Genomic DNA, 14446 nt, shown 5'->3' with positions numbered 1-14446 from the left:
ATAGATGTGTGTATAGTGTTTAAGAAGCAACACAGAGGACATCACATAGTATGGTATGATCCTGCTACATCACAAGGTGGTGGTCCCTAGAGTCAGGTATATCATGTATTACCAAAGGAGTATGAAGGAAGTCTTTTTGTTGTGACATCACTCTTTTGATTTAAATTTTGTTTCATTAAAACTTTGTTATTGATCTGCACTAAGAAGGGAGAGGGGAAGAACATTTACTTTTTTTACTCAGGAGTCTATTTCCAGTAAAGGTACAATTATTAAAAAGGACACATTATAGTGAGTTATGTAATTAGTGTTACACAATTTATTGATAGATGTGAGAAGATACAAACAGTTCAATTATGTGATGTGGATCACAAACGCAAAAAATAGTCAAGTTCTATTTGTGATGGTGGAGTATAAAGTGGTTTCTACAGAATATAAACAATGAATACACAAAAAAAGGGGGGAAGGTTGCTCACAATATATACAGGGTAATTGGCATATCGAACATTAAACTAATAAATCATATAACAAAAAATCCCTGAAAAATATATCAATTGGTAAAGTCAGCAAATATCAGAACCACAAAGCTAACTAATGGCTCCCATTGAGTGGTCCAATAACCTGTGGGATGTAGTCCAATCACAGACATGAACAAAAAGATCTTGAGCAATTCATAAATGAACAATGGATTTCTGCTTCATGAACATAAAGTGCTAAGTGCTTACGTACAAAAACATATATTGATAAGTAAGAGTTTCAACACCTGTACGTAATCTGTGTCCCTGTGAGTGAGCAATCGTGGGTAGGTTATGCCAATATGTGCCTGATGGACCCAGTTTTCAAACTAATATGCCGATAATGAATTAATCAACTGACGAATTTAAAACATACATAAACATAATTATAAGCAATAGATAGATGGCGCTAGAGGAGAGATTAAACACACCTTTAGGGGTTAATGGAACCTCTGATTTTTCCTCTCCTTTTCTGCCTCTACCCCGTCTCCCTCTAACTCTGGATTTCTGACCCTTTTGGGGGACTGGAATATTGCTGCATACCGGTTTGTTTTTAACAGGGAATGAGTGGTTTCTAAAGGATCTTCCCTTCTTGCTGCCTGTTCTCTTTCTAAAAAATGCTTGTTGGATTTAGGCGGGGAACGATGTTTATTACATACAAAACTGCTATTTCTCCTCATAGTCTTAGGTCTCACATCCTGCCACCCACTCGTTGGATCTACATAACTCCTCCCTGAAGGATGAATAGAGGGTGTAATCTGGTCATGTTTATTAAAGGTATCTGGACTTTTGGATGGGACCTCTGCATAGCGTCTATGATTACGGTCTTGCTTATGTTTCTGATAATTATATCTATAAGGTGTAGGTTCCCTTATTTTGTTATATGTTCTTACTTTGTCCATATCATAATCCTGTAAATCCCACATAAAGTGCTAAGTGCTTACGTACAAAAACATATATAAATAAGTGAGAGTTTCAACACTTGTAAGTAATCTGTGTCCCTGTGAGCAATCATGGGCAGGTTATGCCAATATGTGCCTGATGGACCCGGTATTCAAACTAATATGCTGATAATTAATCAACTGACGAATTTAAAACATACATAAACATAATTAGATAATTAATTCATAGGTAATTAAGTGCATATGGTAAATCCATGCAAGACCAACAACGCTGACCTCTCAGTCTTATGATAAAATTTCGATTGAGACGTGTTTTAATTTAGTAAATTTCCAAAAAATGGTTAAACTCACCTAAGATTGCAATCTCAGACCAACACAATTCTTAGTATAATTACCCGTATAAGACAAGAGTGCTAAGAAATTGATTCAATTGCATAAGGGAAGGAGAAAGAAAATTGGGTGAAAATGTAATGTGTTGATATGAGACAGGTTACTGAAAAGTCAAAATTCAGATACTTATGAGGGTAAAAAGGAAAATAAAGATAAAGATAAACCTGTTAGAGGTTTCAATCTTGAAGAGTTGCTGTGTCTTGTAGGTAGGATGGTAGACCCAAGACAAGATGGTGTAGGTGGAGAGCACTGAATGTGCTGGCTTTCTCTAATAGCCCTCCAATTCCCGAGATCATCATAAGGTTTTTATGAACCTTAGGAAGAAGATAAAAAGTTGGGGTTTTGGGATGTATTGTTGTTAAGTAGTCATATTGCATGAATATTCCAGTTGCTAGTGCCTTATCCAGTATTCTTGTGAGTATTATATTGTAATTGTCAGTTGGATTGTATAGGATTCTTTTGTAGCAGGTCTGGGGCCAAATGTAATAAGGTGAGAGTTTAGAAATGTGAGTTTAGCAGCAAACTCTCACTCTTTTTAAACTCACCCAATGTAATAGAGTCCGAGAACATGCAAATTCGCATGTTTTTAGACTAAAAAAAAAATCTCACAATTTAAACGCTCATCCAGATGTTTTCCCATTTTGAAGATAAAACTCGTCCAATGTGAGAGTTTACTGCTAAACTCTCACATTTTCTAAACTCTCACCCTATTACATTTGGCCCCTGGTCTTCAAGCTGTCATGATGCTTCCTTGCAATACATATCCACAGGCCATGTGACAATGTTGCCTCCCTTGCCCGATGGTTTTATTAGGACATCTTTCCATTCTCATACTTCCATCATCATCTTCATCTCTTCTTTGCTGAAGTTGCCATTCTTGGGTGTTCAAGTTTTCTGAGGGAGTATGTCTAGATCTCGCGCTACCATTTCTTGAAATATTCTTACTTGTGGGCATACTGTTTTTGTTTCTGAGGAAAGAAATTAGATTTTTTTCTTGCAGATCGGTCTTTTCTGTGATGATATTGATAAAGTTTCATAGTTTTCCTCATGGAGTTCTTCCAGTGTTTGAAGAGCTATGCCTTTCTCCCAGCCTAAGTCTGTCATGGTGGAAGTTGTGTCTTGATATGTATGTTGGGCTAAATTATTTTGTTGCGTAAAGAATTTCTTCAAAAGGATTTTGCAGCCAAACAATTTAAAGTTCTTTTCACATATAAATCTGTTAAAGGATCTCATGGGTGAATACGATAAGCCTTTGCTGACAAAGGTACATTCTTGTTCCGTTATTGTTCTGGAGGAGAGATTGATAATTTTTAGACTATTAGTGTCTTCTAGCATCCCTTTCTTGTTCTGGTTGGGTATCTCAATGTCGATTGTGGGTCTCATTCTGGGCATTCTCTTCCTGCTCCTTCCAGTCTTGTTCGATAACATGTTCTGTCTCCCCTAAAATAGAGGGGTTTTCAACATAGGTTTCACTTCAATAGTCCTGGTTACTAAATCCTATGGAGTTTGCTTCTAGGAGGTCTTCCCCTCCTGATGACTCTGCTTCTGAGGAGGTATATGTGAAGTTCTCCTGCGGTTTGCGATGTCTTGTACCATTCAGGTTAGTGCATTTAAAGATGTTTCCCATCTCAAAATCTTTTTTATCACGGTTTAATTTATTTTTTTTTACAATCGATGATAGTTTGTTTGTACGTATCCAAGTCTATTTTATATTTTTCAAAATTCTTTTGGAATAAGGTGCTTTGTTCCCAACTTTCAAGTTTATGACCAAAGCTCTCTATTTCTTTTTCACAGTCGAGTAAGATAAGAGGATTGTGTTTAACTAATATAGATACCAGTTATTGAGAGCATTTCAGTAATGTTTTGTCCTGATTAGAAGTTGAACAATCCAAGATTTTTTGGATTGTATATCATATCTGACTTATATCAACACATTATATTTTCACCCAGTTTTCCTTCTCGTCCAATATTCACCCAAATTTAAATTAGACTATATATATGCTTCATTAATTTTTGCCCATTTCTTCAATGATGTCGAAACCCAGGGCCGGCTCTAGGGGTGTTTGACCTTAACGGTCGAACAGGGGCGCCACCCATAGAGGGCGCACCCTTCCCCAGCATCCCGATTTCAGCAGGACAGTACTGTCCCGCTGTTCCACCCGTGGGTCGCAGTGGCCCGCAGGTGGTCAAATTGGGGGGTTGGGGACCCCCATCACTGCAGCTGTGCGGCGGTGCCGGGACCCCAGAGTCTGAATGGATGCTGCGCGCATGCGTGCAGCATCCATTCAGTAACAGGAGAAGGCTGGGGGAAGCCCAGCTAGTGAGGCTCCCCCCAGCCTGACTTTATCTGAAGGTGTGCGATGCGGGCATGCCCTTCAGATAACGTCATGTAAGGAAGAATGGCCTATGGTAATTAGGCAACGCCCCCAATTTCAGTTGCACGCGATAATGAGCGCACAGCACTCAGCCAGAACAGGGCGCTATTAGCACTGGAGCCGGCCCTGCTTCGACCCACATTTTCACACCCATATTCATATTCTCTTATTCCCCACTTAAATACCAAACACCTTCCTATTACTCCACTACTTCACCTAATATGTATTACACAATTCCATTCTTCACCTTTATTACAAGTCATCCTTCCCTCACCCCTGCTGGTTCCCTTTATACTCATACACTATTTATAGATCTGTTCTTCAATAAATGACATCTATACTTTATGTTTATTCACATTTTCACATAATTGTATATATTCCTAATACCCACTATTCCCCACCAGGTCCCCATTGTTTAACATATATATTGTTTTATTCCCCAATATTGCGCTCCAATACTCAGCCTATATCAGGGTCGTAACTAGGGTAGTGCAACCTGTGCCATGGCACAGGGCACCACAGGGCAGGGGGTGCTGTTTGGACCTGTCAATTTTTCTGTTAATTATCATTCTCACTTGTAGCTTCCTCTTCTTTTATCCCCAGCATCTCCTGGCCTCCTATCTCTTCCCTGGCACTTCTCCATGAGGCCATGGCCCCTTTTTTGGGTGCACTATCTTATGTCCCTATTTGAAAAATGAAAGGGGGAGCGCCAATGCTCTCTCTGTCACAGGGCACCAAAAAGTCTGGTGACGGCTCTGACCTATATTATGGAGGACTGAGAAGTTTGCCCTGTGATTGCTCTATTCAATCCTTGTCCAAGCTCCAAAGGGACATTACTCAATCATCTTTGATAATATACAGTATATTGGATGCATAATACTAACTATGGGCTCTGAAGTTATTTTGCTCAGCAACAATCCACCTTATTTTAACCAAGTCCTAAAGTCTACTCTTGTAACCCCTGTATTACACATCCTACCATTATAATATAGCTAAGTATGCCTGACAGAAACACACTCCCCCATCTGACAAACAGTCAAACTACATTTCCCAGCCTCCCCTGCTGTCTTGTTAACGGTGCTGCCTAGCAACACTAGGAACGGACATGACTGGCACCTGAGGCTCATGATACCAGGGTCGAGAACACTTACTTTGCCCAGCCGTGATCCCCCCTATGGGTGTGGGAAATCGACACAGTGTCAGCACTCCCCGAAATCCGCATTTACCGGGAATCCCTATATAAACTGTCTAGAATCACTAGCGATACCATTAACGGACATGACCGGTGTCCACGGCTCCCATTTTTGGGACCGCAAACACGGATCATGCACACTTATGCCCAGTCATTTTCCCTTTAATATTTTGGGGAAGTTTTATACAGTGGCCGCACTTCTTAAACACCGGCATTCTCTACAAATACAGATGCTTATTGGGAGCATCCACATAGCAGTTGCACGGTCTTAATCACTAGCATTTTTTTCTTTAAATGAGGGCAGACTCTGCATGACAATAACATTTCCTGCACACACAGTAAGATCACTTACTCTGTATATGATTGTGTGTGTTTATTTCATTTACATTATACCAGTATGCTTAATACACATGGTGGCATATCAAGAGTTAACTTCATTATAGAACCAGCAATCATCAAGATTATATAACAAGCAATCATTGGCTCACTTAACGGTCTATAATACCCATATACTACATTTGTCTACATTCTCAAGTCACTCAGCAATACCCTTAACCAAGGAGTTCATAGGCTCACATAGGAGGATTTTCCTCCTATAGGTGGGACTATCATTTCCTCTTCCCACCCCCATTCTTTATGTGTAATAGTATAGGGTATATAAGGGAATACAGGTCACCTCCATGCCACACTTAGTGAACAAGCAGGGGCGTATCTATAATGGGTGTGGGATGTGCGAGGCACATGGGCACCTGGGTCCAGGGGGGGCCTGCACCACACACCCTGCACCCATAAAACTAACCTCTCCGGACTCCCACGTTGGCTCTGGTGTCTGTGCCTGTAAAAACGACTGGAAAATGGGTGCCGCGCCCTTTTTCCCAAAGTCTGCGCATGCGCAGCACAGGGAAATGGGCGCCGCAGCCATTTTCCCGGTGACCAGTGTATGTGCTATAGACTCTGGGCACACTCTAGTGCCCAGAGTCTATAAGTGCGGCGCTGCCCATGCACTGCTCAGTGTGCAGCCGGCCACCGGACGGAGAGGAGGGGGCCCAAGTCGGAGACTGCACACGGGCCCCCTCCTCTCTAGAAACGCTCCTGTTAACAAGCCTATAGATGGTGAAATATACGTTTAAGGAAGGAGTCTGAGTCCCGTGCACAGGACCAGGACAGACTGCAAAATACTCTGATAAGTACTCTATGTATTTATTATATAGGATTTTGTTGCCTCTCTCTGGATTATTATCTTGCTTTTTTCATAACAATTACTGCCTATATATTTTGAATCATCCAGTGTATACTCGTAACTTTTTACTAAATACTTTATATCAAGCAGCAAACAGATTAATTTAATTCCCCCTTCCCCCTCTCCTTTTCTATTCCCCTCCCCCACTCCCTTTTTTACTTTTTCTGGGACTCTCATTACACCTGAGTATAACCACACCCCCTGCAATGGTTATTACTAACAGGGGCTAGGTTTAATCTCTTTGTGTGTAGAAGCAGATCCCTTACACTTGTATCATCACTGACCCACATTTTCCACACTCTCACCCACCTGTTCACTGTTCTCAGAAACACGCAGGTGGGAAGTAGAAGTGGAATGTGGGTCATATGATTCGAACACATTCTATACAGTACCTACAAAGCATTATTGTAAAGCATCCTCCAGATAGGGCACCACCATTTGGGTTCAGGACTAATGGGGGGCATCCACTAGACGATTTTATCCCTGTCCAACCTCTTAACGATTTTCCCTTGAAGTTTCCCTTGAAATATGATCTTCCACTCTGAACAATTTGCAAAAGATTTGCAAAAGATTTGCAAAAGATCTAACAATAAACTATGTTGTTTTAATCTGTGATTGAGAGCTTTCAGCTATAGTGGGCAGATAGTGGTTCATCGTTTGATCGTTCAGCGTGAACGATGTGTAAACGATTTGTAAGCAATCAAGTGAAATTGACCTGCATGTTCAGTCGATGGAGGAGACGATCAAACGACCAGCGGGAGCGCGCATCGTACATCGCTAGAAACAATTTCTGCACGATGTTGAAACGATGTTTGAACGATTATCGAATGATTTTATCATTATCGTTCAATCGTTCAACTTTATCGTCTAGTGGATACCCCCCTTTAAAACTATCACAGTATTTGTGCAAATCGTGGATACTGCATTTCAATATATGATGATTATTTATGTGTGTAACTGAAAAATAAACTTCAGTATCTAATTTTGCCAAGTTTAATATCTTGTATTTGTATCTGTATAATTATTGTCTATTGTATATATTTTTCTCTCTACTTTCACTATACATGCTTTTGAACTGCAATAATTAAACTCATCCATTATATTCAGTGATTAACAGGATAGCATCCTATCCACATATTGGAAATCACTCTATAACTGGCTGATACATTTATTGCTTTTACATGTATCTGTATTTGCAATTTCTGTACTCTTATCCATATGCCAATTAACCTGTAAATATTGAGAGCAAACCCCCCTGTTTTTGTGTATTCATTGTTCATATTATTTTGTACAAACCACTTTACATTCTACCATCACAAATTATACTAAATATTTTTTGTATTTTTGATCCACATCACATAATTGAACTGTTTGTATCTTCTCATCTATCAATAAATTGTGCAACATAACTCACTGTAGCATGTCCTTTTTAATACTTGTACCTTTTACTGGAAAAAGACTACTTAGTAGAGAAAGTAAATGTTCTTCCCTTTTTTATTTTTTAATGCATAGCAATAAAAAAATATTCGAATGCTTAATAAGCTTGAGAAGATATAAGCACAGTGTTGTTTATTTGTTACAGTACTAGTTAGAGCTGGTTTTGTTATTAGTTTATAATTGGTAGAGGTCAGTTGCCAATCATTATCGGTTAGCCTATTAGCTGCCCCGTCGAGGTGGGGTTTAACAGTGGTATATTAGGGCTGGAGGAGGAGTCAACTGCCTCTTTCCAGTTTGTGATCCCGGACTGTTAAGTACTCTGTATCTTTATTGTCTGTTATAGCTTAAATAAGACCTTTATTTTACTTTACTTTCCCCATTATTTCCATAGCTCTTTCCTCACAGACAGCTCTTTCCTCTCAGATAGCACTTTCCTCACAGATAAGCTCTTTCCTCACAGATAAGCACTTTCCTCACAGATAAGCACTTTCCTCACAGACAGCACTTTCCTCACAGACAGCACTTTCCTCACAGACAGCTCTTTCCTCACAGATAAGCACTTTCCTCACAGACAGCACTTTCCTCACAGATAGCTCTTTCCTCACAGACAGCACTTTCCTCACAGATTAGCTCTTTCCTCACAGATTAGCTCTTTCCTCACAGACAGCTCTTTCCTCACAGACAGCTCTTTCCTCACAGATAGCTCTTTCCTCACAGATTAGCTCTTTCCTCACAGATAAGCTCTTTCCTCACAGACAGCTCTTTCCTCACAGATAGCACTTTCCTCACAGACAGCACTTTCCTCACAGATAGCACTTTCCTCACAGACAGCTCTTTCCTCACAGATAGCTCTTTCCTCACAGATAGCTCTTTCCTCACAGATAAGCACTTTCCTCACAGACAGCACTTTCCTCACAGATAGCACTTTCCTCACAGACAGCTCTTTCCTCACAGATAGCACTTTCCTCACAGATTAGCTCTTTCCTCACAGATAAGCTCTTTCCTCACAGATAAGCACTTTCCTCACAGATAGCACTTTCCTCACAGACAGCTCTTTCCTCACAGATTAGCTCTTTCCTCACAGATTAGCTCTTTCCTCACAGATTAGCTCTTTCCTCACAGACAGCACTTTCCTCACAGATTAGCTCTTTCCTCACACACAGCACTTTCCTCACAGATAGCTCTTTCCTCACAGATAGCTCTTTCCTCACAGACAGCTCTTTCCTCACAGACAGCTCTTTCCTCACAGACAGCTCTTTCCTCACAGACAGCTCTTTCCTCACAGACAGCTCTTTCCTCACAGACAGCTCTTTCCTCACAGACAGCTCTTTCCTCACAGATAGCTCTTTCCTCACAGATAAGCTCTTTCCTCACAGATAAGCTCTTTCCTCACAGATAGCTCTTTCCTCACAGACAGCACTTTCCTCACAGACAGCTCTTTCCTCACAGATAAGCTCTTTCCTCACAGATAAGCTCTTTCCTCACAGATAGCTCTTTCCTCACAGACAGCTCTTTCCTCACAGACAGCTCTTTCCTCACAGATAGCTCTTTCCTCACAGATAGCTCTTTCCTCACAGATAAGCTCTTTCCTCACAGATAAGCTCTTTCCTCACAGATAGCTCTTTCCTCACAGACAGCACTTTCCTCACAGATAAGCTCTTTCCTCACAGATAGCTCTTTCCTCACAGACAGCTCTTTCCTCACAGATAAGCTCTTTCCTCACAGATAGCTCTTTCCTCACAGACAGCTCTTTCCTCACAGACAGCACTTTCCTCACAGATAAGCACTTTTCTCACAGACAGCACTTTCCTCACAGATAAGCTCTTTCCTCACAGATAGCTCTTTCCTCACAGACAGCTCTTTCCTCACAGACAGCTCTTTCCTCACAGATAGCTCTTTCCTCACAGATAAGCTCTTTCCTCACAGATAAGCTCTTTCCTCACAGATAAGCTCTTTCCTCACAGATAGCTCTTTCCTCACAGACAGCACTTTCCTCACAGATAAGCACTTTTCTCACAGACAGCTCTTTCCTCACAGATAAGCTCTTTCCTCACAGATAGCTCTTTCCTCACAGACAGCTCTTTCCTCACAGACAGCTCTTTCCTCACAGATAGCTCTTTCCTCACAGATAAGCTCTTTCCTCACAGATAAGCTCTTTCCTCACAGATAGCTCTTTCCTCACAGACAGCACTTTCCTCACAGATAAGCTCTTTCCTCACAGATAAGCACTTTCCTCACAGACAGCACTTTCCTCACAGATAGCACTTTCCTCACAGATAGCACTTTCCTCACAGACAGCTCTTTCCTCACAGATAGCACTTTTCTCACAGATTAGCTCTTTCCTCACAGATTAGCTCTTTCCTCACAGACAGCACTTTCCTCACAGATTAGCTCTTTCCTCACAGACAGCTCTTTCCTCACAGATAGCACTTTCCTCACACACAGCACTTTCCTCACAGATAAGCTCTTTCCTCACAGATAGCTCTTTCCTCACAGACAGCTCTTTCCTCACAGATAAGCTCTTTCCTCACAGATAGCTCTTTCCTCACAGACAGCTCTTTCCTCACAGACAGCTCTTTCCTCACAGATAGCTCTTTCCTCACAGATAAGCTCTTTCCTCACAGATAAGCTCTTTCCTCACAGATAGCTCTTTCCTCACAGACAGCACTTTCCTCACAGATAAGCTCTTTCCTCACAGATAAGCACTTTCCTCACAGACAGCACTTTCCTCACAGATAGCACTTTCCTCACAGATAGCACTTTCCTCACAGACAGCTCTTTCCTCACAGATAGCACTTTTCTCACAGATTAGCTCTTTCCTCACAGATTAGCTCTTTCCTCACAGACAGCACTTTCCTCACAGATTAGCTCTTTCCTCACAGACAGCTCTTTCCTCACAGATAGCACTTTCCTCACACACAGCACTTTCCTCACAGATAAGCTCTTTCCTCACAGATAGCTCTTTCCTCACAGACAGCTCTTTCCTCACAGACAGCTCTTTCCTCACAGATAGCTCTTTCCTCACAGATAAGCTCTTTCCTCACAGATAAGCTCTTTTCTCACAGATAGCTCTTTCCTCACAGACAGCACTTTCCTCACAGATAAGCTCTTTCCTCACAGATAAGCACTTTCCTCACAGACAGCACTTTCCTCACAGATAGCACTTTCCTCACAGACAGCTCTTTCCTCACAGATAAGCTCTTTCCTCACAGATAGCTCTTTCCTCACAGACAGCTCTTTCCTCACAGACAGCTCTTTCCTCACAGATAGCTCTTTCCTCACAGATAAGCTCTTTCCTCACAGATAAGCTCTTTCCTCACAGATAGCTCTTTCCTCACAGACAGCACTTTCCTCACAGATAAGCTCTTTCCTCACAGATAAGCACTTTCCTCACAGACAGCACTTTCCTCACAGATAGCACTTTCCTCACAGACAGCTCTTTCCTCACAGATAGCACTTTCCTCACAGATTAGCTCTTTCCTCACAGATTAGCTCTTTCCTCACAGACAGCACTTTCCTCACAGATTAGCTCTTTCCTCACAGATAAACTCTTTCCTCACAGACAGCTCTTTCCTCACAGATAGCACTTTCCTCACACACAGCACTTTCCTCACAGATAAGCTCTTTCCTCACAGATAGCACTTTCCTCACAGACAGCTCTTTCCTCACAGATAGCACTTTCCTCACAGATAGCACTTTCCTCACAGACAGCTCTTTCCTCACAGATAGCACTTTCCTCACAGATTAGCTCTTTCCTCACAGATTAGCACTTTCCTCACAGATTAGCTCTTTCCTCACAGATAGCACTTTCCTCACAGATAGCACTTTCCTCACAGATAGCACTTTCCTCACAGACAGCACTTTCCTCACAGATAGCACTTTTCTCACAGATTAGCTCTTTCCTCACAGATTAGCTCTTTCCTCACAGACAGCACTTTCCTCACAGATTAGCTCTTTCCTCACAGACAGCTCTTTCCTCACAGATAGCACTTTCCTCACACACAGCACTTTCCTCACAGATAAGCTCTTTCCTCACAGATAGCTCTTTCCTCACAGACAGCTCTTTCCTCACAGATTAGCTCTTTCCTCACAGATAGCACTTTCCTCACAGACAGCTCTTTCCTCACAGATAGCACTTTCCTCACACACAGCACTTTCCTCACAGATAGCACTTTCCTCACACACAGCACTTTCCTCAGATAGCACTTTCCTCACAGACAGCACTTTCCTCACAGACAGCACTTTCCTCACAGACAGCACTTTCCTCACAGATAGCACTTTCCTCACACACAGCACTTTCCTCACAGATAGCACTTTCCTCACAGATAGCAATTTCCTCACAGATAGCACTTTCCTCACAGACAGCACTTTCCTCACAGATAGCACTTTCCTCACAGATAGCACTTTCCTCACAGACAGCACTTTCCTCACAGACAGCACTTTCCTCACAGACAGCACTTTCCTCACAGATAGCACTTTCCTCACAGATAGCACTTTCCTCACAGATTAGCTCTTTCCTCACAGACAGCACTTTCCTCACAGATAGCACTTTCCTCACAGATTAGCTCTTTCCTCACAGATTAGCTCTTTCCTCACAGATAGCACTTTCCTCACAGACAGCTCTTTCCTCACAGATAGCACTTTCCTCACACACAGCACTTTCCTCACAGATAGCACTTTCCTCACACACAGCACTTTCCTCAGATAGCACTTTCCTCACAGACAGCACTTTCCTCACAGACAGCACTTTCCTCACACACAGCACTTTCCTCACAGATAGCACTTTCCTCACAGATAGCAATTTCCTCACAGATAGCACTTTCCTCACAGACAGCACTTTCCTCACAGATAGCACTTTCCTCACAGATAGCACTTTCCTCACAGACAGCACTTTCCTCACAGACAGCACTTTCCTCACAGATTAGCGCTTTCCTCACAGATAGCACTTTCCTCACAGATAGCACTTTCCTCACAGACAGCTCTTTCCTCACAGACAGCTCTTTCCTCACAGACAGCTCTTTCCTCACAGACAGCTCTTTCCTCACAGATAAGCTCTTTCCTCACAGATAGCTCTTTCCTCACAGACAGCTCTTTCCTCACAGATAGCTCTTTCCTCACAGATAGCACTTTCCTCACACACAGCACTTTCCTCTCAGATAGCACTTTCCTCACAGATTAGCTCTTTACTCTCAGATAGCACTTTCCTCACAGACAGCTCTTTCCTCACAGACAGCTCTTTCCTCACAGATAAGCTCTTTCCTCACAGATAAGCTCTTTCCTCACAGATAAGCTCTTTCCTCACAGACAGCTCTTTCCTCACACACAGCTCTTTCCTCACACACAGCACTTTCCTCACAGACAGCACTTTCCTCACAGATTAGCTCTTTACTCTCAGATAGCACTTTCCTCACAGACAGCTCTTTCCTCACAGATAGCTCTTTCCTCACAGATAGCTCTTTCCTCACAGATAGCACTTTCCTCACAGATAGCACTTTCCTCACAGACAGCACTTTCCTCACAGACAGCACTTTCCTCACAGACAGCACTTTCCTCACAGATAGCACTTTCCTCACAGATTAGCGCTTTCCTCACAGATAGCACTTTCCTCACAGACAGCACTTTCCTCACAGACAGCTCTTTCCTCACAGACAGCTCTTTCCTCACAGATAAGCTCTTTCCTCACAGATAAGCTCTTTCCTCACAGATAGCTCTTTCCTCACAGACAGCTCTTTCCTCACAGATAGCTCTTTCCTCACAGATAGCACTTTCCTCACAGACAGCACTTTCCTCACAGACAGCTCTTTCCTCACAGACAGCTCTTTCCTCACAGATAAGCTCTTTCCTCACAGATAAGCTCTTTCCTCACAGATAGCTCTTTCCTCACACACAGCACTTTCCTCACACACAGCACTTTCCTCTCAGATAGCACTTTCCTCACAGATAGCACTTTCCTCACAGACAGCTCTTTCCTCACAGACAGCTCTTTCCTCACAGACAGCTCTTTCCTCACAGACAGCTCTTTCCTCACAGACAGCTCTTTCCTCACAGACAGCTCTATCCTCACAGACAGCTCTTTCCTCACACACAGCACTTTCCTCACAGATTAGCACTTTTCTCACAGATTAGCACTTTCCTCACAGACAGCACTTTCCTCACAGACAGCTCTTTCCTCACACACAGCACTTTCCTCACACACAGCACTTTTCTCACAGATAGCACTTTCCTCACAGACAGAACTTTCCTCACACACAGCACTTTCCTCACACACAGCACTTTCCTCACACACAGCACTTTTCTCACAGATAGCACTTTCCTCACAGACAGAACTTTCCTCACACACAGCACTTTCCTCACACACAGCACTTTTCTCACAGATTAGCACTTTCCTCACAGATTAG

At 42.3% G+C, this 14446-nt stretch overlaps 1 protein-coding gene across 1 annotated transcript in view; it reads right to left on the bottom strand.

Moving 5' to 3' along the window:
• Positions 1 to 14446, bottom strand: part of LOC148508053 (NACHT, LRR and PYD domains-containing protein 3-like) — a 108449-nt gene that overhangs the window by 54294 nt on the left and 39709 nt on the right. The window lies entirely within an intron of this gene.

This window comes from Taudactylus pleione, unplaced genomic scaffold (genome assembly GCF_031769625.1).
Source record: "Taudactylus pleione unplaced genomic scaffold, aTauple2 ptg000377l, whole genome shotgun sequence".
NCBI classification, from domain to species: Eukaryota; Metazoa; Chordata; class Amphibia; order Anura; family Myobatrachidae; genus Taudactylus; species Taudactylus pleione.
Note: the sequence above shows the minus strand (reverse complement) of the source record. Positions and strands in the feature narration are given on the sequence as shown.